This window comes from Aegilops tauschii, chromosome 1 (assembly GCF_002575655.3).
Source record: "Aegilops tauschii subsp. strangulata cultivar AL8/78 chromosome 1, Aet v6.0, whole genome shotgun sequence".
Classification (NCBI taxonomy): domain Eukaryota; kingdom Viridiplantae; phylum Streptophyta; class Magnoliopsida; order Poales; family Poaceae; genus Aegilops; species Aegilops tauschii.
Genome location: NC_053035.3, coordinates 92,744,205 through 92,769,854, shown reverse-complemented (window position 1 = coordinate 92,769,854; position 25,650 = coordinate 92,744,205).

The following is a 25,650-nucleotide window of genomic DNA, read 5'->3' as shown; positions in this document are numbered from 1 at the left end:
TACCACGTCATATCACTGAAACCCACTAGGCCAAACTAGCCCGCCTAGGATTTGTACTCCCTCCGTTTCAAAGTTAGTAGTACAAAGTTGAGTCGTCTATTTTGGAACGGAGGGAGTACGTCTCTGTACTGCTATGATTTTGTGTTGTACGTCTCTGTACTTTTGCTATGATTTTTTCCTACCCTATGAACCAAATGAGGCCTGAATGTATCCGTGTCGACTATTGTCTGATCGATTGCTAAGCCTACAATTTTAGGAGCTTGGGCTATTGGCCGATCGACGACGGATCAGTATAAGCGTACCACGAGCTCATCAGGCCCAACATTTCTCTTCGGTGAGTGTTTTGCAAGTACTATATAGCTCGCACAGTAGCTAGCCTACTAACACCAAGAATCATCAAACAAGCCCTGCTGATATGATAAACAGTTCAAACTTACATCTAAGCATGCCAGGTATTACATCAAAAGCTGGTGAGGATACATCTGTTTCCACAACTCGGAGAGGGTTTGCATGATTCATTATCAAACAAAAGTAGCAAGTACCATCCACACAAGACAGTGCACTAGCCCTAAGATGGTTTGATAACATGCATAGTTTTGGTAATTAAACACAATGCAAACTACCCTGAAGGATTAGCGCGGCCAACTATTTCTTGTCATCGATCTCTCGGGCAATGAGCACAACACGGACAGCGGCATGGGAATCGATCTCTAGGGCGATGTCCACCGCGACATCGGAATCGATCTCTGGGGCGGTGTCAGCGGCATCGGAATTGATCTCCGAGGTGATGTCAGCAGGACGGACCGTGACATCGAAAACGATCTCTGGGGCGTTGACCACAGGACGGGCCGCGACATCGGAATCATCAAGGACGTCCACCGGCACCTGCACAACCCTAAGATATTAGCAAGCACAATGCAAATAATCAAAAACCACAACTATGGTAAGCCATTGTTTTTTACCTTGTGCAGCTCACCGGGGGATCCCATCCCTCCGGGGGCCATCTCCTCGTCCTCGATGGGGGCCATCACCTTGCCAGGGGAATACTGCTTCTCAACAGCGACTGTCTCCTCAAACTCGGCCTTGAGCCGCGCATAGGTGGCCATTAGAGTTTCTGGGGTAGGCACGGTGGGGCCCTTGTTGTTCTTCCAAGTTTCTTTGAGGAGTTCGTCCGTGAACGTCGTCACCTCTTTGGCCCGCCAATATGGTCAACTCGTAGGTCGGTGCTCGCTTCCTCGAGAGCGTTGTCTCCAGTGGGTTGTCCGCCGGCAACTCTTTGCCTAGTGCTCGAGCATCCATCAATGAACTGACAAACAAAAAGCAATCGAAAGGAAACCACAATCGCAATGAAAACAGGAAAAGAATAGGTTGTGAGAATCGGTCGGTGCTTCGCAAAAAGAAGATTCTTGGAATGAAAATATAGTAGCATCACTGATTCGCCCACCTTTCCTTCGTCGGTATAGAAGAAAAATGGCAGAAGTGAGTAGCGTGGAGTGAGGTTTTCTTCAAGAAAGGGGAGAAAGGGCTTCAATGAGCGCTCCAGTGAAATGATGGTTGCTTCGTCCAGTCCAACTTTGAGGCCACTTCGAGGCCACTTTACCACTACTGGTAAAGGTGTGGGTTTTGTGATATGATGGGTCATGACGGCCACACCGGGGTGACCAGTGAGTCTCGACTATAGCACCTCGCTGTGATTTGGTGGATGGCACGCGGGCCCGGATGCTTTGTGATAGGCTATGATGCTTTGATGGTTGGTAGGGTGTATGAAGGGTGCATGAGTCCACACTAGCTTAACACAAATACACTAGGAGCATGCATGAGAAGAGCATGCATGAAGAGGGGTGCTGGGATGAGCATGCACGAAGAGGGAACAACTATGCTGAGATGAGAATGCAACCAAACACACTGTGGCGAGCGTTCGCAACTGCCAAGTTCGGGTTGCGCTTGGCTCTTCGCCTCTTCGAGAAGACGAACAATGATGTTACTACTACTTTCTACAGTATCGAATCCACTGCTGCATGTCCGTCCACCACTTGCGGGAGGGATAGCTTGTTGTATACTCTATATTTGCTGCAACGTCTAACATTTACCCCACCATAAATTAAAATATATATTCCTGTCTTGACTGGATGAGCGTGCAAAGTACAATCACCATGATGAAAGGTAGGGCCAGAAGATTATTTTAATAAAAAAATCATGGAGCCGACCCCAACGATTTTAAGCTTACAGGCACGGTACACGCTATCCTAGACTACTCTACACATGAAACTGCCACACGAGCGCCCGGGCTGCGCTTGGCTCTTCGCCTCTCCGGGAAGTCGAACAATGATGGAGTACTACTGCAGTGGAGGAGTACTACTATAGTATGCTTCTGGCCATCTGACACCGATTGAACTGCTGCATGTCCACCGCGTGCGGGAGGGAGAGCGTGTAGCGAACGAAAGCTTCTCCTAGTCCTGCCAGCCATCACGCTCATGGGCGAGGGAGGGACGCAGCTTCATTGACTTACTGCTCCTGCCTTTGCGTGTATGACAGGTGGGCCCAACAGGTGGGTGGCCCACCTGTCATGCAGCCATAGGCAGGTGCGGTTAAGGTGAGAGGGCGTTGTAGTAATCAAACTTCTCGGTCTTGTATGAGTTGACGCGACACATCAAAGCACTGCACTTGATATATTTCAATAATTTGCATTTACTGATGTATTAATTACAACGCATGCATGTCGTGACTCTCCTTTTGATACTTGCATGTGTTGATTTAATGTACCTTGCCAAATTTTGACTATAAATTTAACTAACCAAATGTTCATGCATGTCACAAAAAATTACATAATTGAAAACTATGTTCAAATACGAATCAAACGATATAATTTTTGTTAACATGCACTAACATTTTGTCAGTTAAATCTTTGGTTAAAATTTAGCACCAATTACAAAGGGGCCCAATAAATATTATACTCTCACATTTTGTTTTGAGGATACTCCCACATAGAAAATATAAATAATAATGCATGTTGGGGCAGCCCACGTTTCCAATAATTTTAGCCGTGGGCTTGTTCACAAATTTTACGAGGGGGTGGTTGTTCATTTAATGAAGGGTTTTGTACCAGACTTGAACGATACAAAGTGCGACCTGACACACCGTAACACCACTTGGAACTAGTAAGGTACACGTGCATTGCACGCATGAGATTTGGTAACCAAATTATGAATAAATACCACACTATAGCATGTAAGCTTTGAGTCATATATGCATGATGTAGATGTTCGTTTAATTTTTATAGTTCATCTCATCGAAAATCAATTAGTTTTATAAAAAAGTCTATTTTAAGATTCTAGAGAACAAAGGAGAAGTGCTTGTGTTTTTAGGTTTGTGCATTATGCTTAAGTTCAACAATGGAGTCTTCTAGATTGTACATGTGGCAGAATCTGGTGGAATGTAGATGATATCCAACGGCCAGTAGTGCTCGGATTTGCCATCTCTGTACCGTCGGATTGGCTTCATCCAACGACCAACTTTCAAAGTTATTCGCACACTATATAGGTGTATGTATAGATGTATAGTATAGATAAGCGGGTAGCTATCTCGAAAAACAATCAACAACTAAAAAAACGGCGACCTGGCACGTACACAATTTTAAATGATTGTTTTGATGGAGTGAAAAAGGAAAACTACCCCACTACCTATATATAGGCCGGAGCCTCCGTGCTTGCTTGCTAGGGTTGCTCTATTCACACACTCTCATCCTCTCCAGATCTAAACAAGATAGCGGTGGTAACACTGTCTTTCTCCCTTCAAAAAACATTGTCTTTCTATCCTCACCGCTGGTTATAGATCCGGACGTATCCCCCTATGCCGGTGAAGGGGAGGAGGGACAGCGTTTAGGCCGTCGTCGACAGCAAGGGAGGAGACCCACTGCCGGCCGCATCGTTATCTCTGGCCGAGCGCCAGTGCGGGAGGTCCTCCGAACCCTTCGTCGTTGCCCTAGTGCTGGCGGATCCGGCCTCCCGCCGCCCACCTATCCACATCCTGACGACCTTCAGGTATATCTTCCTTCGAAACCGCCCTAGCTCTACTTCCCCAGCTCGCTACGTCGCTGCATGTGCATCATTTTCTACCTCTCAGCCCCTCTCGACCGGATGGTCCAACGACACATATTTTTTTCCTTCTATTGTTAGAGGTAAAGCTACTTCATGGAGTCGAATCTTGTACTTGGTTCAAACAATAAATAAAGTGCGCGTGGGGGAATTTAGTATGTACATCGAACTTGGTACAAACAGGAAGGATAGGGGGTGAAAGTAGTACAGACTGGTCATCCAACCGGTCTCTTGGTCGAAAAGGGAAATATAGGGGAAACGCTGTACACAGTGGTATGACCAGGACTAGATTTGCTATCCACACATAAGATGGCTGCATGCATCATTATGATGCAGAGGCCGGGGGCACGCCTCCATTTCCAAAAAAAGAACATAGGAGTAGGTGGCTAGAGTGAACAAAAATGGGACCAACCCAGATATGTTTCTTGGATGTTTGTTTCTCGGGGCAACAAACTCTGAATCACCACTTTATGCCGGTTTAGGTACATGGTGCTGGACTACTGGTGCACCCACTGTCCCATGCCCTTATACCAAATATTTGGTTGTTCTTAATCTAATGCCCCTGGTAAAATGAAGCCATGCCACTGTTATAAGCCATGACAAGTTTAGCCAAATGTTTTTGCCTGTAATTGTTTGAGACTCTGACTGTTTCCTCTGTAGCCATTTGTGCAAACAGGGATATCCATTTCACCTGGTTGCTGTTGTGACCTTTTGGTGCACTACACAAAACACTTCTTAAAAGAAGTGACCTTTGTGTTGTTTAACTGGAATGTCAGAACGGAACAGTTGGTTCATTTCGGTGGAACTGCACAAAGGGAGATCTGTGTTCCAATCCTCATCATCCATATTGGCACCATAACCTTCCTTTAGGTAAGAATGATATTTAATGCATGTGTTCATCTCTATTTTGTGACTGCCATGAGAAAATAATGCTATAGTTTACTAGTACACTTGTACTCCCTCACTGACAAAACCAATTCTGAAATAGAAGGCCAATCATGTACTTGGTTTCACCAACTGGTGAGGAGAAAGAGAAACAGAGCATAAAGAGGAGGAGGAAGAAGAATAAACAGTGCCAAGGTGATATTGCTGAAGCCGAGGCCTCAGTCGAGGCCATTCAAGGGCTCCGACAACTTCTACCTTACATATGAGACGATCCTCCAGGGAGCCCTTCCACTTCTGCGTATTGTCCATGAAGAATTTGATGCTACTGTTAGAGTAATATGCTAACGTCTTTCTATCCTTTCTCACTAAGCTAATGATGGTTTCACCTTGTTCCTACTTGTGCAAACAGAGATCATGTTGTGCCAATCATACATTTTAGTGGAACTACACAAGACAATACAATGAACTGTATCCCAGCCAGTGCTTTAACTCTGTTGGAAGTTCTTGATAATCTTTCGATATAATCTCAGCACTGGTAAACAAGAGTGATTTCAACCATACATTTGAAGTGCACAAAAATATATACTATTGAGTGATTCCAGTGAGTGCTTTATCATCTCTTCTGGGACTACATGGATAAGCTTTTTTGCTCAGGTTGGTACCGGCCTAAGGCCTTCATCCATATTAGTTTGTTGTCATCTCTATTTGTATCGTGCTACTGTCATGAGAAACTCCTTTATCTTTGCACGTTAAAGTTTTGCAACCTATGATACATGGCAATGCTTCGAGTGTTGAGCTAATTGGCACTGATTAAATAAACTAATACCTCTCTTTAAGCAAGACTACTATGTTGCTAATTTTGCCCATTAAGATAATGTGGGTGCTTCTATTTGTTAGTGTATGTTTCATCAACTAGTCCCACTATTACAGTAATCTCACTCTCTCAATATATGTGCCAACAGGGATGCTCGATTTTGGTGGAACTGCACAAAAACTTTGGGTGCTTCATTGCCTCGACAACTTCCTTCCTTTCCTGTCAGTCACTAATCTGGGCTTGCTTCCTTCCTTTGCTGTGAGTCGCTTGGCTTATCTCGGCTTCCAATCAATGGAAATAGTAATTGATATGCTACCTCACATAGGTTGGTGCTGGTCTTTATCCTGATTATTGTGCTTGTCATATGTATTGGTAATTTGGTATTGTGCTACTGTTTGCCGATTTCATAAAGGAGTAACTTGGAGCTTGAACTCGCAGGAAAATCATTACATTGGGTGATTTCAGTAGAACTGCACAAAAAGATCAGATGGACTGGTACTTATGCTGCTGCTATGTACTCCAAAGTTCACTCAGACACGCATCGATGTTGACAAGAAGAAGTGCCTATATTCATTCGAGTATCAACCGGCGCCAACCAGTTGTCAAACACCAGGTATTAGGAGAGTGAACGCCAAAAATATTTCTTGGCGCATAGCCCAGAAAAACGCAGTCCAGTCTTTGGTCCCAACTTGTGCCTTTTGGTTATCGGCACATATGGTAGCGAACTGTATGGCATGGAGTCTAAAGATTCCAGACAAGTTGGTTGACGCGTATATTCATCTGGCACTTAACAGTCTGCACGTCAGGGATGCTCCATTTCAGTTGACCTACACAAAAAAATTGGGTGGTTCATTTTCTCAACCGCCTCCTTTCTTGTGTGCAATGTAGAATTTTGGCGAGCTACAGGACCAAGATGAGCTAGTAAACTAGTTGGATGAAAGTAGTGGCCAAGTTGCTCAAACCTCCCTCGGCACGAGGCCACTATTTGAGGATAAACCTACAAGCAAAGTTCAGATTGTCTGTGCTGCCTCTTATGTACTCGAAAGTTTACTCGTACAAGCATTAATTTTAGCAAGAAGTACCTCCGACTGAACACCATTTACCAGTCTGTACCCTAGGTAATTAAAGTTCGTCCATGGATGATATTGGCTGTGATCTCAATCATTTGGTTGCATAAACATACTGAACATGTGTATATATGAATCTTTTTGTGAATTATCTATGAATATTGTCGTGTGATCTATCAATCATTTGGACGCATAGACATGCTGAACTTGTGTATATATGAATCTTTCGAGTTGTTGATTGTGAATGTTGGCTATGAATATGAACGTGTCCTGTGAACCTGAGTTTGATATGAATGTTTACCTGTTCTGTTGTACTTGTGTGTGAACTTGTTAGTATGTCTACTGTGGGATTTGTGACGTGTGGGTGTCAACGGCACACCTTCTTCCCGAGAAGAAATGCACCTGCTTTGTTCGGGTAGCAACGGCGCATCAGCTCTTTTTAATATGTTTGATCTTTCTTCCCCCCTCCCCCGTTCAACCCCTGTCGTAATGTTTTCGGCCTCAAAACAAGCATAGTACTGTGTTGTTTTGGGGGCTTGATGAAAAATCGTGTGCTGGTTTCTGTAGGTTGGCCCGCCCAGCAAATGGGCTGCTGGTCCACCACGGACTGGGAGGCTAAAAATACAAGTTGTATGGTGTAGAGGCAAGTAAAAAAACGCCATCGAGAGCCATCCACTGAAGAAAAAATATCGCGTCTGATGTCCTTCTTCAGTCGCGCCGCCGGCCCCCTCTTTAATCCAGTTCGCTCGAGGATCTAGCTGGTACTATCATTTTTTTCCAGAGGGCGAACAAGTATCAGCTAGGCCTAGGTATGCATAGCCCACGACGTACGGAGACAGTGGTTTCAACTTATTTTTTGAGGTCCATACCGGCCTATGGGCCTCCCAGCGTAGGTTTTACTTTTTCTTAAAGATCGGAAGCCCAATGTATTTTCTTAATAAAATGCAGATCTCTGTTCTATTTATCTATATATAAGAATGATAATGTTGTGTCCAATTTATGTTTTCCCTTCTAACCACATTATATATATTTATATTATTACTATTATCGTATATTTTATAGAGACTTATATATACATTATAAAAACATCCCACGTGTTATTAACTTATAAAAGTAAATGTTTAACAGAAGTGGGCAAGGAAAATCCTGGTTGTTTTTGACTCACACGTAGGAAAATCCTGGTGATTGCGTACAAAAGCTTGCGAAGATTTTAAGGACCAATGTAATAATAACGCGCCCATTTTTATTTTGAGCAATAACTCGCTAATTTGTTAATTTATATATAAAAATGTGTCGCAAAATTTTATTTTTTGATATTAATTGCTCCTTCTAACCTAACATTATATTAAATGGGCCACATTGACGCAAAATTATTTGTTCACCCAGCCCAGTAAATGGACTATACATTCTAGAAAACATGGGTTAAATATATGCCACATTTTTGCAGGCTGACATGTGGGCCAATAGGTCGAAGCCTACGTAGGGCATTGTCAACTTGGTCAACAAATGATTATGACATCCACAACCATTGGATTTATATCCAACGGCTGACATGCACCTTCAATCTCTCGTCTTCTTCCTCCAGCGTCGCCGGGACCGCCTGGTCCGGCCTCCGGCGGCTAGCGGCTCTGCTTAGCACGCATTGCTGCGAAGCGCTACCCCACCGTCGGCCAGGCTATCCCTCCACCCCTCCACACCTCCTGTTATTCTCCATCGACTGCAGCCCCACGCCGCACCAGAACCAGTTATAACCCTTGTACTCCTCTCAATCTGCGACTCCACTGCCGCGTCTTCCCATCTCCGGGTCGTTCCCATCCGGGGCCTCGCCGTCGTCCATCGCCTCGCTGCGCTCGGCGTGGCGTGGTCAACAAACGAGAGTCATCAAAAGAGGACTGTACGTGAAGAGCCTGATGGCTGGGACCCACGAGGTCCATGGTCGCACGCAAGGAAAGTTCCTCCTTATTAAGCTGAAAAAATGTTTCCTCCCCCTGACACCTAGGACCCACCGGTTGTATCTTTGCACAGAAGGAAGTGCCTCCTTGTTATGCGAAAAAAACTATTCCTCCCGTTAACAGCTGGGACCCATCAGATTTGGTGGCTGACTTGTGGGCCTGCTAAGCGGACGTGTACGCAGGGCTTTGTCAACTTAATCAACAAATGATTCTAGCAACTGGACTGTTGGATGTTAATCCAACAGTCGTGCTCCTTCTTCAACCTCTGTTCTTGCTCCTGTTTCCCGTGGGCGGCAGTGCTGCCGCGCACCTGAACCAATCAAGTTTCCCACTCCTCTCCATCTGTGACTCCACTGTCGCGTCTTCCCCATCTCCGGGTCGTTCCAGTCTGGGGCCTCACCGTCGTCCACCAGCCTTGGTGCGCTCGGCACGGTGTGGTCAACGTGGTCAACAAACGAGAGTCATCGGAAGATGGCTGTACGTGAGAGGCTGACATTGGGGATGCACCACGCCCATGGACGCATGCATGCAACTGCATCCTTTTTACCCTGAAAAATAATGTTTTCTCCCCCTGACTGCTGGGACCCACCAGCTACATCTTCGCATGCAAAGAAGTGCGTCCTTATTACGCCAAAAAGAATGAATACTACCACTGACAGCTCGGACCCATCAGCTATATCTTTGCACGCAAGGAAGTGTCTCCTTATTACGCACAAAAAGTGAATACTTCCCCTGCTAGCTGGGACCCACCATAGTGGGAGGCTGACTTGTGGGCCTACTAAGTTGACGCAGACGGAGGGCTTTGTCAACTTAGTCAATATGAACGATTCTAGCTCCAGTGACCGTACGATGTCCATCCAACGGCCGTAGTGCTTCTTCAACCTCTGGTCTTCTTGCTCCAGCCGCCCAAACAAGCGTCGGTCATGCCGCCTGCTCCTGCCTCCCGTGTCCGGCTGTGCTGCCACCGCTGGCCATGCCATCCCTCTGAAGGAAATATGCCCTAGAGGCAATAATAAAGTTGTTATTTATATTTCCTTATATCATGATAAATGTTTATTATTCATTCTAGAATTGTATTAACCGGGAACTTAGTACATGTGTGAATATATAGACAAACAGAGTGTCACTAGTATGCCTCTACTTGACTAGCTCGTTGAATCAAAGATGGTTAAGTTTCCTAGCCATAGACATGAGTTGCCATTTGATTAATGGGATCACATCATTAGAGAATGATGTGATTGACTTGACCCATTCCGTTAGCTTAGCACTTGATCGTTTTAGTTTGCTGCTATTGCTTTCTTCATGACTTATACATGTTCCTATGACTATGAGATTATGCAACTCCTGATTACCGGAGGAACACTTTGTGTGCTACCAAACGTCACAACGTAACTGGGTGATTATAAAGGTGCTCTACAGGTGTCTCCGATGGTACTTTTTGAGTTGGCATAGATTGAGATTAGGATTTGTCACTCCGATTGTCGGAGAGGTATCTCTGGGCCCTCTTGGTAATGCACGTCACTATAAGCCTTGCAAGCAATGTGACTAATGAGTTAGTTGCGGGATGATGCATTACGGAACGAGTAAAGAGACTTGCCGGTAACGAGATTGAATTAGGTATTGAGATACCGACGATCGAATCTCGGGCAAGTAACATACCGATGACAAAGGGAACAACGTATGTTGTTATGCGTTGTGACCAATAAAGATCTTCGTAGAATATGTGGGAGCCAATATGAGCATCCAGGTTCTGCTATTGGTTATTGACCGGAGATGTTTCTCGGTCATGTCTACATAGTTCTCGAACCCGTAGGGTCCGCACGCTTAACGTTCGGTGACGATTTGTATTATGAGTTTATGTGTTTTGATGTACCGAAGGTAGTTCGGAGTCCCGGATGAGATCGGGGACATGATGAGGAGTCTCGAAATGGTCGAGACGTAAAGATCGATATATGACGACTATATTCGGACATCGGAAAGGTTCCGAGTGATTCGGGTATTTTTCGGAGTACCGGATAGTTACGGGAATTCGCCGGGGAGTATATGGGCCTTATTGGGCTTTAGGGGAAGATAGAGGGGAGGCTGCGCGCCCCCCAAGGCTTAGTCCTAATTGGACACGGGGAGGGGCGGTGCCCCCTCCTTCCTTCGCTCCTACGCCTACTACTTGGAAGGACTCCTAGTTCTACAAGGAAAAGGGGAATCCTACTCCCGGTGGGAGTAGGACTCCCCTAGGGCGCGCCATAGAGAGGGCCGGCCCTCCCCTCCTCCACTCCTTTATATACGGGGGAAGGGGGCACCCAATAGACACACAAGTTGATCATTGATCTCTCTTAGCCATGTGCGGTGCCCCCCTCCACTATAATCCACCTCGGTCATATCGTAGCGGTACTTAGGCGAAGCCCTGCGTCGGTAGCATCATCATCACCGTCATCACGCCATCGTGCTGATGGAACTCTCCCTCGAAGCTCTGCTGGATCGTGAGTTCATGGGACGTCATCGAGTTGAACGTGTGCTGAACTCGGAGGTGCCGTGCGTTCGGTACTTGGATCGGTCGGATCGTGAAGACGTATGACTACATCAACCGCATTGTCATAACGCTTCCGCTTTCGGTCTACGAGGGTACGTGGACACACTCTCCCCTCTCGTTGCTATGCATCACCAAGATCCTGCGTGTGCGTAGGAAATGTTTTGAAATTACTACATTCCCCGACAGTGGCAACTGAGCCAGGTTTATGCGTAGATAATATATGCACGAGTAGAACACAATTGAGTTGTGAGCGATACAAGTCATACTGCTTACTAGCATGTCATACTTTGGTTTGGCGGTATTGTTGGATGAAGCGGCCCGGACCGACATTACGCGTACGCTTGCGCGAGACTGGTTCTACCGACGTGCTTTGCACACAGGTGGCTGGCGGGTGTCAGTTTCTCCAACTTTAGTTGAACCGAGTGTGACTACGCCCGGTCCTTGAGAAGGTTAAAACAGCACTAACTTGATGAACTATCATTGTGGTTTTGATGCGTAGGTAAGAACTGTTCTTCCTCAGCCCATAGCAGCCACGTAAAAACTTGCAACAACAAAGTAGAGGACGTCTAACCTGTTTTTGCAGGCCATGTTGTGATGTGATATGGTCAAGACATGATGCTAAATTTTATTGTATGAGATGATCATGTTTTGTAACACAGTTATCGGCAACTGGCAGGAGCCATATGGTTGTCGCTTTATTGTATGCAATGCAATCGTCCTGTAATTGCTTTACTTTATCACTAAGCGGTAGCGATAGTCGTAGAAGCAATAGTTGGCGAGACGACAACGATACTATGATGGATATCAAGGTGTCGCGCCGGTGATGATGGTGATCATGACGGTGCTTTGGAGATGGAGATCAAAGGCACAAGATGGTGATGGTCATATCATATCACTTATATTGATTGCATGTGATGTTTATCCTTTATGCATCTTATTCTGCTTTGTTTGACGGTAGCATTATAAGATGATCTCTCGCTAAAAATTTCAGGGTACAAGTGTTCTCCCTGAGTATGCACCGTTGCCAAAGTTCGTCGTGCCGAGACACCATGTGATGATCGTGTGTGATAAGCTCAACGTTCATCTACAACGGGTGTAAGACAGTTTTGCACACGCAGAATACTCGGGTTAAGCTTGACGAGCCTAGCATATGCAGATATGGCCTCGGAACACTGAGACCCAAAGGTCGAGCGTGAATCATATAGTAGATATGATCAACATAGTGATGTTCACCATTGAAAACTACTCCATCTCACGTGATGACCGGACATGGTTTAGTTGATATGGATCACGTGATCACTTAGATGATTAGAGGGATGTCTATCTAAGTGGGAGTTCTTAAGTAATATGATTAATTGAACTTTAATTTATCATGAACTTAGTCCTGGTAGTATTAGCATATCTATGTTGTAGATCAATAGCTCACGTTTAGCTCCCCTATTTTATTTTTGATATGTTCCTAGAGAAAACTAAGTTAAAGATGTTAGTAGCAATGATGCGGATTAGATCCGTGATCTGAGGATTATCCTCATTGCTGCACAGAAGAATTATGTCCTTGATGCACCGCTAGGTGCCAAACCGATTGCAGGAGCAAACGCAGACGTTATGAACGTTTGGCAAGCTCGATATGATGACTACTTGATAGTTTAGTGCACCATGCTTTACGGCTTAGAATCGGGGCTTCAAAGACGTTTTTCAAACGCCACGGAGCATATGAGATGTTCCAAGAGTTGAAATTAGTATTTCAGACTCATGCCCATGTTGAAAGGTACGAGACCTTTGACAAGTACTTTGCCTACAACATGGAGGAGAATAGCTCAGCTAGTGAGCATGTGCTCAGAATGTCTGAGACTACAATCACTTGAATCAAGTGGGAGTTAATCTTCCAGATAAGATAGTGATTGACAGAGTTCTCTAGTCACTATCACCAAGTTACAAGAACTTCGTGTTGAACTATAATATGCAAGGGATAACGGAAACGATTCCCAAGCTCTTTGTGATGCTGAAATCGACGAAGGTAGAAATCAAGAAAAGCATCAAGTGTTGATGGTCAACAAGACCACCAGTTTCAAGAAGAAGGGTAAAGGGAAGAAGAAGGGGAACTTCAAGATGAACAACAAGCAAGTTGCTGCTCAAGAGAAGAAACCCAAGTCTGGACCTAAGCCTGAGACTGAGTGCTTCTGCTGCAAACAGACTGGTCACTGGAAGCGGAACTACCCCAAGTATTTGACGGATAAGAAGGATGGCAAGGTGAACAAAGTATATGTGATATACATGTTATTGATGTGTACTTTACTAGTGTTTATAGCAACCCCTCGGCATTTGATACTGGTTCAATTGCTAAAAAGTAGTAACTCAAAACGGGAGTTGCAGAATGAACAGAAACTAGTTAAGGGCGAGGTGACGATGTGTGTTGGAAGTAGTTCCAAGATTGATATGATCATCATCGCACACTCCCTATACTTTCGGGATTAGTGTTGAAACTAAATAAGTGTTACTTGGTGTTTGCGTTGAGCATGAGTATGATTTGATCATGTTTATTGCAATACGGTTATTCATTTAAGTTAGAGAATAATTGTTGTTCTGCTTACATGAATAAAACCTTCAATGGTCATACACCCAATGAAAATGGTTTGTTGGATCTCGATCGTAGTGATACACATATTCATAATATTGAAGCCAAAAGATGCAAAGTTAATAATGATAGTGCAACTTATTTGTGGCACTGCCGTTTAGGTCATATTGGTGTAAAGCGCATGAAGAAACTCCATGCTGATGGGATTTTGGAATCACTTGATTATGAATCACTTGATGATTGCGAACCATGCCTTATGGGCAAGATGACTAAGACTCCGTTCTCCGGAACAATGGAGCGAGCAACTGACTTGTTGGAAATAATACATACTGATGTATGCGGTCCGATGAGTGTTGAGCCTCGCGGCAGGTATCGTTATTTTCTGACCTTCACAGATGATTTGAGCAGATATGGGTATATCTACTTGATGAAACATAAGTCTGAAACAGTTGAAAAGTTCATATAATTTTAGAGTGAAGTGGAAAATCATCATAACAAGAAAATAAAGTTTCTACGATCTGATCGTGGAGGAGAATATTTGAGTTACGAGTTTGGTCTTCATTTGAAACAATGCGGAATAGTTTCGCAACTCACGCCACCTGGAACACCACAGCGTAATGGTGTGTCCGAACATCGTAACCATACTTTATTAGATATGGTGCAATCTATGATGTCTCTTACCGATTTACCACTATCGTTTTGGGGTTATGCATTAGAGACAGCTGCATTCACGTTAAATAGGGCACCATCTAAAATCCATTGAGACGACACCATATGAACTGTGGTTTGGCAAGAAACCAAAGTTGTCGCTTCTTAAAGTTTGGGGTTGCGATGATTATGAGAAAAAGCTTCAACCTGATAAGCTCGAACCCAAATCGGAGAAATGTGTCTTCATAGGATACCCAAAGGAGACTGTTGGGTACACCTTCTATCACAGATCCGAAGGCAAAACATTTGTTGCTAAGAATGGATCCTTTCTAGAGAAGGAGTTTCTCTCGAAAGAAGTGAGTGGGAGGAAAGTAGAACTTGATGAGGTAACTGTACCTGCTCCCTTATTGAAAAGTAGTTCATCACAGAAATCTGTTCCTGTGACTCCTACACCAATTAGTGAGGAAGCTAATGATGATGATCATGTAACTTCAGATCAAGTTACTACCGAACCTCGTAGGTCAACCAGAGTGAGATCCGCACCAGAGTGGTACGGTAATCCTATTCTGGAGGTCATGTTACTTGACCATGACGAACCTACGAACTATGAGGAAGCGATGATGAGCACAGATTCCGCAAAATAGCATGAGGCCATGAAATCTGAGATGGGATCCATGTATGGGAACAAAGTGTGGACTTTGGTTGACTTGCCCGATGATCGGCAAGCCATAGAAAATAAATAGATCTTCAAGAGGAAGACGGACGCTGATAGTAGTGTTACTATCTACAAAGCTAGATTTTTCGAAAAAGGTTTTTGACAAAGTTCAAGGTGTTGACTATGATGAGATTTTCTCACTCGTAGCGATGCTTAAATCTGTCCGAATCATGTTAGCAATTGCCGCATTTTATGAAATTTGGCAAATGGATGTCAAAACTGCATTCCTTAATGGATTTCTTAAAGAAGAGTTGTATATGATGCAACCAGAAGGTTTTGTCAATCCAAAAGATGCTAACAAAGTGTGTAAGCACCAATGATCCATTTAAGGACTGGTGCAAGCATCTCGGAGTTGGAATGTACGCTTTGATAGTGTGATCAAAGCATATAGTTTTATACAGACTTGCGGTGAAGCCTATATTTACAAGAAAGTGAGTGGGAGCACTACAGCCTTTCTGATAAGTATATGTGAATGACATATTGTCGATTGGAAATGATGTAGAATTTTATGGAAAGCATAAAGGAGTGTTTGAAAGGATTTTTTTCAAAGAAAGACCTCGGTGAAGCTGCTTACATATTGAGCATCAAGATCCATAGAGATAGATCAAGACACTTGATAAGTTTTTTCAATGATTACATACCTTGACAAGATTTTGAAGTAGTTCAAAATGGAACAGTCAAAGAACGAGTTCTTGCCTGTGTTACAAGGTGTGAAATTGAGTAAGACTCAAAGCCCAACCACGGCAGACGATAGAAAGAGAATGAAAGTCATTCCCTATGCCTCAGCCATAGGTTCTATAAAGTATGTCATGCTGTGTACCAGATCTATTGTATACCCTACACTGATTTTGGCAAGGGAGTACAATAGTGGTCTAGGAGTAGATCACTGGACAGCGGTCAAAATTATCCTTAGTGGAATAAGGATATGTTTCTCGATTATGGAGGTAACAAAAGGTTCGTCGTAAAGGGTTACGTCGATGCAAGTTTTGACACTGATCCAGATGACTCTAAGTCTCAATCTGGATACATATTGAAAGTGGGAGCAATTAGCTAAAGTAGCTCCGTGCAGAGCATTGTAGACATAGAAATTTGCAAAATACATACGGATCTGAATGTAGCAGACCCGTTGACTAAATTTCTCTCACAATCAAAACATGATCACACCTTAGTACTCTTTGGGTGTTAATCACATAGTGATGTGAACTAGATTATTGACTCTAGTAAACCCTTTGGGTGTTGGTCACATGATGATGTGAACTATGGGTGTTAATCACATGGTGATGTGAACTATTGATGTTAAATCACATGGCGATGTGATCTAGATTATTGACTCTAGTGCAAGTGGGAGACTGAAGGAAATATGCCCTAGAGGCAATAATAAAGTTTTTATTTATATTTCCTTATATCACGATAAATGTTTATTATTCATGCTAGAATTGTATTAACCAGAAACTTAGTACATGTGTGAATACATAGACAAACAGAGTGTCACTAGTATGCCTCTAGTTGACTAGCTCGTTGAATCAAAGATGGTTAAGTTTCCTAGCCATAGACATGAGTTGTCATTTGATTAACGGGATCACATCATTAGAGAATGATGTGATTGACTTGACCCATTCCTTTAGCTTAGCACTTGATCGTTTTAGTTTACTGCTATTGCTTTCTTCACGACTTATACATGTTCCTATGACTATGAGACTATGCAACTCCCGATTCCCGGAGGAACACTTTGTGTGCTACCAAACGTCACAACGTAACTGGGTGATTATAAAGGTGCTCTACAGGTGTCTCCGATGGTACTTGTTGAGTTGGCATAGATCGAGATTAGGATTTGTCACTCCGATTGTCGGAGAGGTATCTCTGGGCCCTCTCGGTAATGCATGTCACTATAAGCCTTGCAAGCAATGTGACTAATGAGTTAGTTGCGAGATGATGCATTACGGAACGAGTAAAGAGACTTGCCGGTAACGAGATTGAACTAGGTATTGAGATACTGACGATCGAATCTCGGGCAAATAACATACCGATGACAAAGGGAACAACGTATGTTGTTATGCGGTTTGACCGATAAAGATCTTCGTAGAATATGTGGGAGCCAATATGAGCATCCAGGTTCCGCTATTGGTTATTGACCGGAGATGTGTCTCGATCATGTCTACATAGTTCTCGAACCCGTAGGGTCCGCACGCTTAATGTTCGGTGACGAATTGTATTATGAGTTTATGTATTTTGATGTACCGAAGGTAGTTTGGAGTCCCGGCTGAGATCGGGAACATGACGAGGAGTCTCGAAATGGTCGAGACGTAAACATCAATATATTGGACGACTATATTCGGACATCGGAAAGGTTCCGAGTGATTCAGGTATTTTTCGGAGTACCCTAGAGTTACGGGAATTCGCCGGGGAGTATATGGGCCTTATTGGGATTTAGGGGAAAGAGAGAGGGGAGGCTGCGTGCCCCCCAAGGCCTAGTCCGAATTGGACTACGGGGAGGGGCGGCGCCCCCTCCTTCCTTCTCTCCTACTCCTACTACTTGGAAGTTCTCCTAGTTCTACTAGGAAAAGGGGAATCCTACTCCCGGTGGGAGTACACTAGTAAAAAAAGACACATCCGTGACATTTTGGGCCGAACGAATTTTTTTTCTGTCATACATATGACACTTCGATGACGATAATTGTGACAAAACCCGGTATCATCATAGATGTGGTGGGCTCCTACTTCCATGACAAAAAATCATGACAGAAAATGAGCTTTTCGTCCTGGGCGGGCCGGAGACGCAGCTGCATGACATTCTTTGGGCCGTCCATGACAGAAAAACCCGTGGTAGAAGCGAGGGCGAGGAAAATTTCGGGGAGTTCCCGGTTACGGTGGGAGGTCGGGGGCCAAGCGATGCGCGTTTCTCTCGTACATGCACGCGCGTGTGTGCGAGGCGTTGGCTCTAACTGAACCCGAGCGAGGCGTTGGGCTCTAACTGAACCCGAGCGATTGCACTGCAGGCTACACGTTACTGAACCCGAGCGATCGATCGATGGCTGTTAACTGAACCCGATCGAGCGATTCCTTCGCTACTGCTGCTAACTGAAGCCGATCGATTGGATGAACAGTGAGCATTGCGGGGGGGGTGGATGAACAATGAGCGGTGGCGTTGCCTCTGGATGAACAGGACCCCGTGGTGTGGAGGGCTGGATGAACAGTAGACGGTGGAGGGGTGCCCGTGGAGGGGTGGTTGAACAGGACCCCGTGGTGTGGAGGGATGGATGAACAGTAGACGGTGGAGGGGTGCCCGTGGAGGGGTGGTTGAACAGGACCCCGTGGTGTGGAGGGCTGGATGAACAGTAGACGGTGGAGGGGTGCCCGTGGAGGGGTGGTTGAACATTAGCCGGTGGAGTAGCGCGCGGTGGAGGCTGGATGAACAGGAGCCCGTGGAGGCTGGAGGAGGTCGACGGTAGCCCGTGGAGGCTGGAGGAGGTCGACGGTGGAGATGAACAGTATCCCGTGGAGTCCCGTTTTGCGGTACGCCACACCCCTCCTGATGAACAGGACCCCCATTTCGACCGTAGGAGGTCCGTTTCGTCCGTTTTGCGGTACGCCACACCCCTCCCGATCAACAGGACCCCGGTTCGACCGTAGGAGGTCCGTTTCGTCCGTTTTGCGGTACGCCACACCCCTCCCGATCAACAGGATCCCCGTTTCGACCGTAGGAGGTCCATTTCCTCCGTTTTGCGGTACGCCACACCCCTCCCGATCAACAGGACCCCGTTCTGAACGTAGGAGGTCCGTTTCCTCCGTTGTGCGGTACGCAAGGCCTCGTTTCCATCGCCTGTTCCGTCCAAGCCTTCCCGATGAACACGACCACGCATTCCGTTCCGACCCAGCCGGTTGGCTCCCACGTGTTCCGTTGCCTCCCGATGAACACGACGCATTCCGTTGCCTCCCCATGAACACGACGCATTCCGTTGCCTCCCCATGAACACGACGACGATGCTGTTTCTCCGTTCTGACCCAGCCATGTACACGAGCCCTGGCCGTACGTATGCGCGAGTAGGCGTTCGAGACCCCGCCCGTATGTACACATACGTGGCCGTATTTTCTTTCTTGCACCCTGGCCGCTGTACGTACGTGTACATGCTACGTGCGCGCCTCTACTACGACACGTACGCGCCTCTACTACGACACGTGTGCGCCTCTACATCCACCAGTATATATGTACGTACACGTTCGCGACCAGAATGACAACGCTGCGTACGCTTCGACCAGGTGGGTCCCGACTGTCAGGCACTTCCTTGCCTACGAAGATGTAGTTGGTGGGTCCCAGCAGTCAGGGGGGCGAATTGTTTTTTTGTTGCCCGGACGCACTTCCTTGCATGCGAAGATGTAGCTGGTGGGTCCCAGCAGTTAGGGGCAAACGTTTTTTTCGCGAAATACGGTGGCCCGTCCGGTGGGTCCCCGCTGTCAGGTGGAGGAATAATTATTTTGCACGTAATAAGGAGGCACTTCCTTGCTGCAGCCGTGGACCCAGCTGTCAGCCTCTCCACGTACAGTCCACGTCTGATGGAAGCCGTTCCTTGACCACGTTGACCACGCCACACCGAGAGCACCAGGGCGGTGGACGACGGCGAGGCCTAGGAAGGGGACGACGCGGAGCCGGGCAAGACGCAGCAGTGGATGCCCACGCGTAGAGGAGTACGAGGGTTCACTGGTTCGCTGCGGTGTGAGGCTATCGTCGCCGCAGAATAACAGGGGGTGTGGGTGAGTAGAGGGATGGCCTGGCCAGCGGTGGGAGTAGTAGGGGGCGGTGAGGCCTCCGCCGCATCGTAGCCGGCCACGGGAGGCAGGAGCACGAGGCACGACCAGCGCTGGTTTAGGCGGCTGGAGCAAGAAGACCAGAGGTTGAAGAAGCACTACGGCCATTGGATGGACATCGTACGGTCACTAGAGCTAGAATCGTGCATATTGACTAAGTTGACAAAGCCCTCCGTCCCCGTCAACTTAGTAGGCCCACAAGTCAGCCTGCCACTATACTGGGTCCCAGCTAATAGGGGGAGTATTCATTTTTTCTGTGCGTAATAAGGAGGCACTTCCTTGCGTGCGAAGATATAGCTGGTGGGTCCGAGCTGTCAGCGGTGGTAACGTTTTTTTCGTGAAATACAGAGGCCCTTTCGGTGGGTCCCTGATGTTAGGTGGAGGAATCATTATTTTGCGCGTAATAAGGAGGCATTTCCTTGCGTGCGGCCGTGGACCCAGCTGTCGGCCTCTCCACATACAGTCCACTTCAGATGCATGTAGGTCGTTGACCACGTTGACCAGGCCGCGCCGAGAGCACCAGGGCTGTGGACGACGGTGAGGCCTATGAAGGGAACGACACGGAGGCAGGGAAGACTCGGCAGTTGTTTCCCACGCGCAGGGGAGTACGACTGTACGAGGGTTTACTGGTTCGTCTGCCGTCGCCGGAGAATAATAACAGGTGTGGGTGAGTAGAGGGATGGCTAGGCCAGCGATGGGAGTACGGTGGGGCGGTGAAGCCTGCACGGCAGCAGAGCCGGCCGCGGGGAGGAGGGAGCAGGCAGTCCCACCGGCGCTTGTTTGAGCGGCTGGAGCAGAAAGAGCAGAGATTGAAGAAGCACGATGGCCGTTGGATGGACATCCAACAGTCAGTGCTTGTGCGTCAACCTTTTTTTTACGAAAGCATCAAATTTGTGGAAAACAGCATACAGCCCATCTGCCATTATTTCTAATAATTTACAGCCCATTTGCTAACTATTAAGGTTTTTTTGGAGCCCATATTCTTTTTGTTAGCATTACAGCCCATATTGTGGCCACGGTTAAAAAATTATACGAAATTTTGCATATTTCGATGCGGTCCGAACTGTTTTTAATCCCGAAATTTCGACTCACATTCAAACTGATTTTAAAAATAAATGTATATCAATATAAAATCCAACAAATTCTCCACACATAAAAATTAATGTAATTTGAAATCTCGAAATGAAAAAAAAGATATTTAAAACTAATTGCCGGTTTGATGTGTTTAAAAAATGTACAACCCATTTCTCATTACTGATGGGCCATTTTCTCGGCCAGCCGAATGAAAGCTCTCCTCGTCTTGAAAGATTTGCAGCCCAACAGGCCTGACAAAGCGACTTACTTGGCAAATCACAAAAAAACTGGGTTGTGGCCATGGACCCAGCTGTCAGCCTCTCCACGTACATTACTCTTTCGATGGAATGTCATTGACCACGTTGACCACGCCGCGCCGAGAGCACCAAGGCGATGGACGACGGCGAGGCCTAGGAAGGGGACGACGCGGAGCCGGGGAAGACGCGGCAGTGGATGCCCACGTGGAGAGGAGTACGAGGGTTCACTGGTTCGGCTGCAGTGTGAGGCTGCCATCGCCGCAGGGCCTGGCTGGCGGTGGGAGTAGTAGGGGGCGATGAGGCCTCAACGGCAGCACAGCCGGCCACTGGAGGCAGGAGCAGGCGGTCTCCCCGGCGCTGGTTTGGGCGGCTGGTGCAAGAAGAGCAGCGATTGAAGAAGCAGCAGGACCGTTCGATTCAAATCCAATGGTTACTGCTGCTAGAATCGTTTGTTGACTAAGTTGACAAGCCCTGCGTAGGTGCGCCCCAGTTGTCAGTGGGAGGAATCATTTTTTCGCGTAATAAGGAGGCAGTTGATTGCGTGCGGCCAGGCCAGCGGAGGGAGTAGGGTGGGCCGGGGAAGCCTGCACGGCATCACAGCGGGCCACAAGAGGAGGGAGCAGGCAGTCCCGCCAGCACTAGTTTAGGCGGTTGGAGCAGGAAGATCAGAGATTGAAGAAGCACGTCGGCCGTTGGATGGACATCCAACAGTCACTGCTGCTAGAATCGTGTGTGCACTGACAAAGCCTTGCGTAAACAAGTCAGCCTCGAAATCTGTGGCATGTACAGCCCATTTGCTATTATTTTTATAATTTTTACTCATTTTCTAATTCATATGGAATTTATTGCAGCCCGTTTTCCATTTTTAGAATTACTTGCCATTTTCTGGTCAGTACCAGGATCAAAAAATTAACTAAATATGTGGGAAATTTTGAAAATTCGCAAATTTTTGCTGGGGAACGAAATATTCTTAATCCAAAAATTAATAGCCATACTAAAACAAATTTAAAAATAAATTAGTACTATGTCATGTTAAATCCAATGAAATACGTATAAGATATCAGTGAAGAACAAAAACAAAAAAAGAAACTTATATCCCATTTGCTATAATTTTTTTGGAATTTTCAACCCCTTTTGATATTACTTTTAACAGACATTGACCATACTCTTAAGCCAGGCCGGAATGCATCCCTCCTCGTCTTGAAAGATTTGCAGCCCAGTAATTCAAAGAAAACAAATAGGCCTAGCTTGGGTATTCTTCAAAAAGAAAAACTGGGCTACCTATTTTCCCAAAGAACTTGTGCATGAGCATTTAGCTTTATTTATTTACTTATTTATGTTTAGGGGACCATGAGCATGTACCTGGGCCGGATTCATGTGAGAGCCTCCCTTCCAGTTAATTATGGGCTTTTCTATTGGGCCTTCATCAGTGGGCTGCATGTTATCAACAAGTGGAAAATGTGTTCCGTACGAAAAATAGTATGCGCTACGTATGGTACGGGGCACTAAAGGATCGAACCGTGCAACGACTTCCAAAACATTGTGTTTGTCATTCTAACAACACATTTATTCAACCAACAGACGAAATATACTACTGATTGTACATTGAAAATAGTAGCAGCAGCAACCAGGGCTGGGGGTGCAACAGAAGCAGTAAGCAGGCCAGAAGAGTGAAGACGCAGCTCTCTCTTCCAAACCAAACATCAGCCATCATTACAAAAGGGCTACCAAAAAAGAACAAGTGTATGCATCAAACTAAATAAAGATCCTACTACACCAAGTGTACGCATCTAACTAACTGGCTCAGTTAGACGTTACTATTTATTAAGCTGTGGAGATTGGCTGACGGCTTGAACCAGATGGGTGCCTGACGGGGGAAACTTCAGCCAGCAGGTCGAAGTCTGATACTTGCGACCCTCTCTCCTACTTTGGGCTGCAGAGCGTGGCGGCACATATCAGGGTATGGTGCATGCAGAGACGCATGGTACGCTGTGTACACACAGTTTTGCCTGATGAACAAAACCGCGCTGCCATCATGATCCTTGCCGTCGGTTATCTCCTGGTTAATCGGATAATTCAGTCCGACAAATAGAGAGCGTGTACCAAGGCTACTTACCAGCCTCTAGTCAAAAATTCCTGAAGGCCCAGAGAAGTTGGGATCCTGCTCAAAGACCTTGCAGTGACTGTGATTGTATTCCGCGAAACAACACGTCCGGTACGTGCGAACGATCATCAATCTTTCGCCATCGTCTGATCGAGCCAGGAACCACCTGCAACTGCCATGCCGCTTTTCTTTGAAAGGTTCTGGGATTAGGAAGGGTAGGGACACCAGGCGGCCTAGAACATCATATCAAGTTGGAGTCAAATAAAAAAGGGCTCTTGATTTAGTCAATCTTAAGAATAGCATGTTATGAGCATGAATATTTTTTCAGCAAATGTTGACAGTAATATAAGTAAGCCATCATGATATCATAGGAAAGTAACATACTGCTGTAACAGCCGTTTGTAGCGATGACTGGAGTAGGCCAGCAATACGTCCAGCCATAGAACGAGTCAACAGCGTAAATGAAGCCCTTGTGTTCAATGGCATCAGAGAACCATGGAGGATGTATGATCCTGCGATGGACGTGCAGATTTATCCACTTACCGCAGTGACCTGTCAGATAGGCGAGACCGCGGTTGAAGAACGCAATTAGCCTGAAGTCTTTATAATTCGCAGATCTTGTGGGCACTTGGCAGATTACAACCTTGAGCAAATCAAACTTGGTATCATCTTGGCTACTGTAAGATTCCGAGTATTCTGGGCCGCGGTGCCAAAGCAGTGCAGTGTTAATCGAAGGAAGGGGGATCAATCGCCGGGTGTAGACCTCCACGAGCATCCAGCTGCCGCGACCGTCGACGAGCACCATCCAAGATGTGTTCATGCCGACCCAGTACATACCGTTAATGTAGTTGAGGCTGACGGGGATCGGATCGCAGTCAAGGGGGTTGATGCTCGCCACCCTACGATCGTTATGCTGCGTGACACGCCATTTCTGAAGATCAGGCGGCATCAGCAAGCAAGGAGCTGGCTTAAAAAGCTCTAGCCTGAGGGCTTTGAGTAAACGGTACAGCCCCGACGAGCACGCGGCGAGAGGCATGGTACTGAGATTGTCCACACGCGAAACAATGAGCTTGATTACCTCTGTGGGTAGCGAATTCCAGCCACTCTTTCGGCGGACGCTGCTCGGTTCTGCCATTGTTAGTGCTTGGGTTTCGGACGAGGGGGGAGGCGCCTTAGCGGGGATGGAACATTGGACGAGATTATGTGCGGACAAAGATGGAGAAGCGAATATGTGCTGCGGGAAGTGGACAGGTGATGATGACTGCAGCACGCCGCTTGACTTACGAGACACATACCAGCAGCGTAGGGTCATGTCGATGCCAGACAACTTGCTTGAGTGATCACAGTACTGGTACTCCCTACAGTGATATGCCCTAACTTGCTTGAGTAGAGTAGTAGAGTAGGACTCTGCTCTACTACTAGCACCGGAGGAGTAGTATATTCTAATCTAAAATAGTTACAAACTTCAATGCCTGAGCGTGGAACGACTACGAACCGTGCTCAAAGACCGTGTCTACGTGGTGTTTGGACATGGGCGACAACCTCAACGCCAACGGTGCTGCTCCCGTTGCACCGTATGTGTTTCTGTCCTTCCTGTTTGAAATCGTGGTAGAATTCATGTTTCTACTCTGTATCCTACTACTATGCTAGTCCACATGATTAGTTTCATATCTGTTATAGTCGTCATGATTTATTTTGTGCTTATTCGGATTAAATCTCGTAGTAACTTGCTCATATATTCAACTGGCGCAACGTCCCCTACAGCCACTCCTGTTTCATGGATGGCCTGGTCGATGCCTCCAAGGAGCCCTTCGTCCACTGCTATGAGTGCCCGATGCCGTTTTGTGGCTCGCCGGCGGACATTGTGCATCACCTCACGGATGCGTGCAGCGGTCACTGCTGGCCCTTGGTGGAGAACATCAAGTACGAAACATGCTACCCGTTCACCATGCCGGAGTCGCTGGAGGATCACCGCCGCCTGCTAGTCTAGGAGGAGGACGGCAGCGTCTTCCACTTGATCGTGGGCAGGAGTAATCCCATGTGTAAAAACTAATGATATCTTGAGAATTTTATCGGAAAATAGTATGTCGACCATTTCATCGAAAAAATGATATGTCGAGAAAGATGATAGAGGT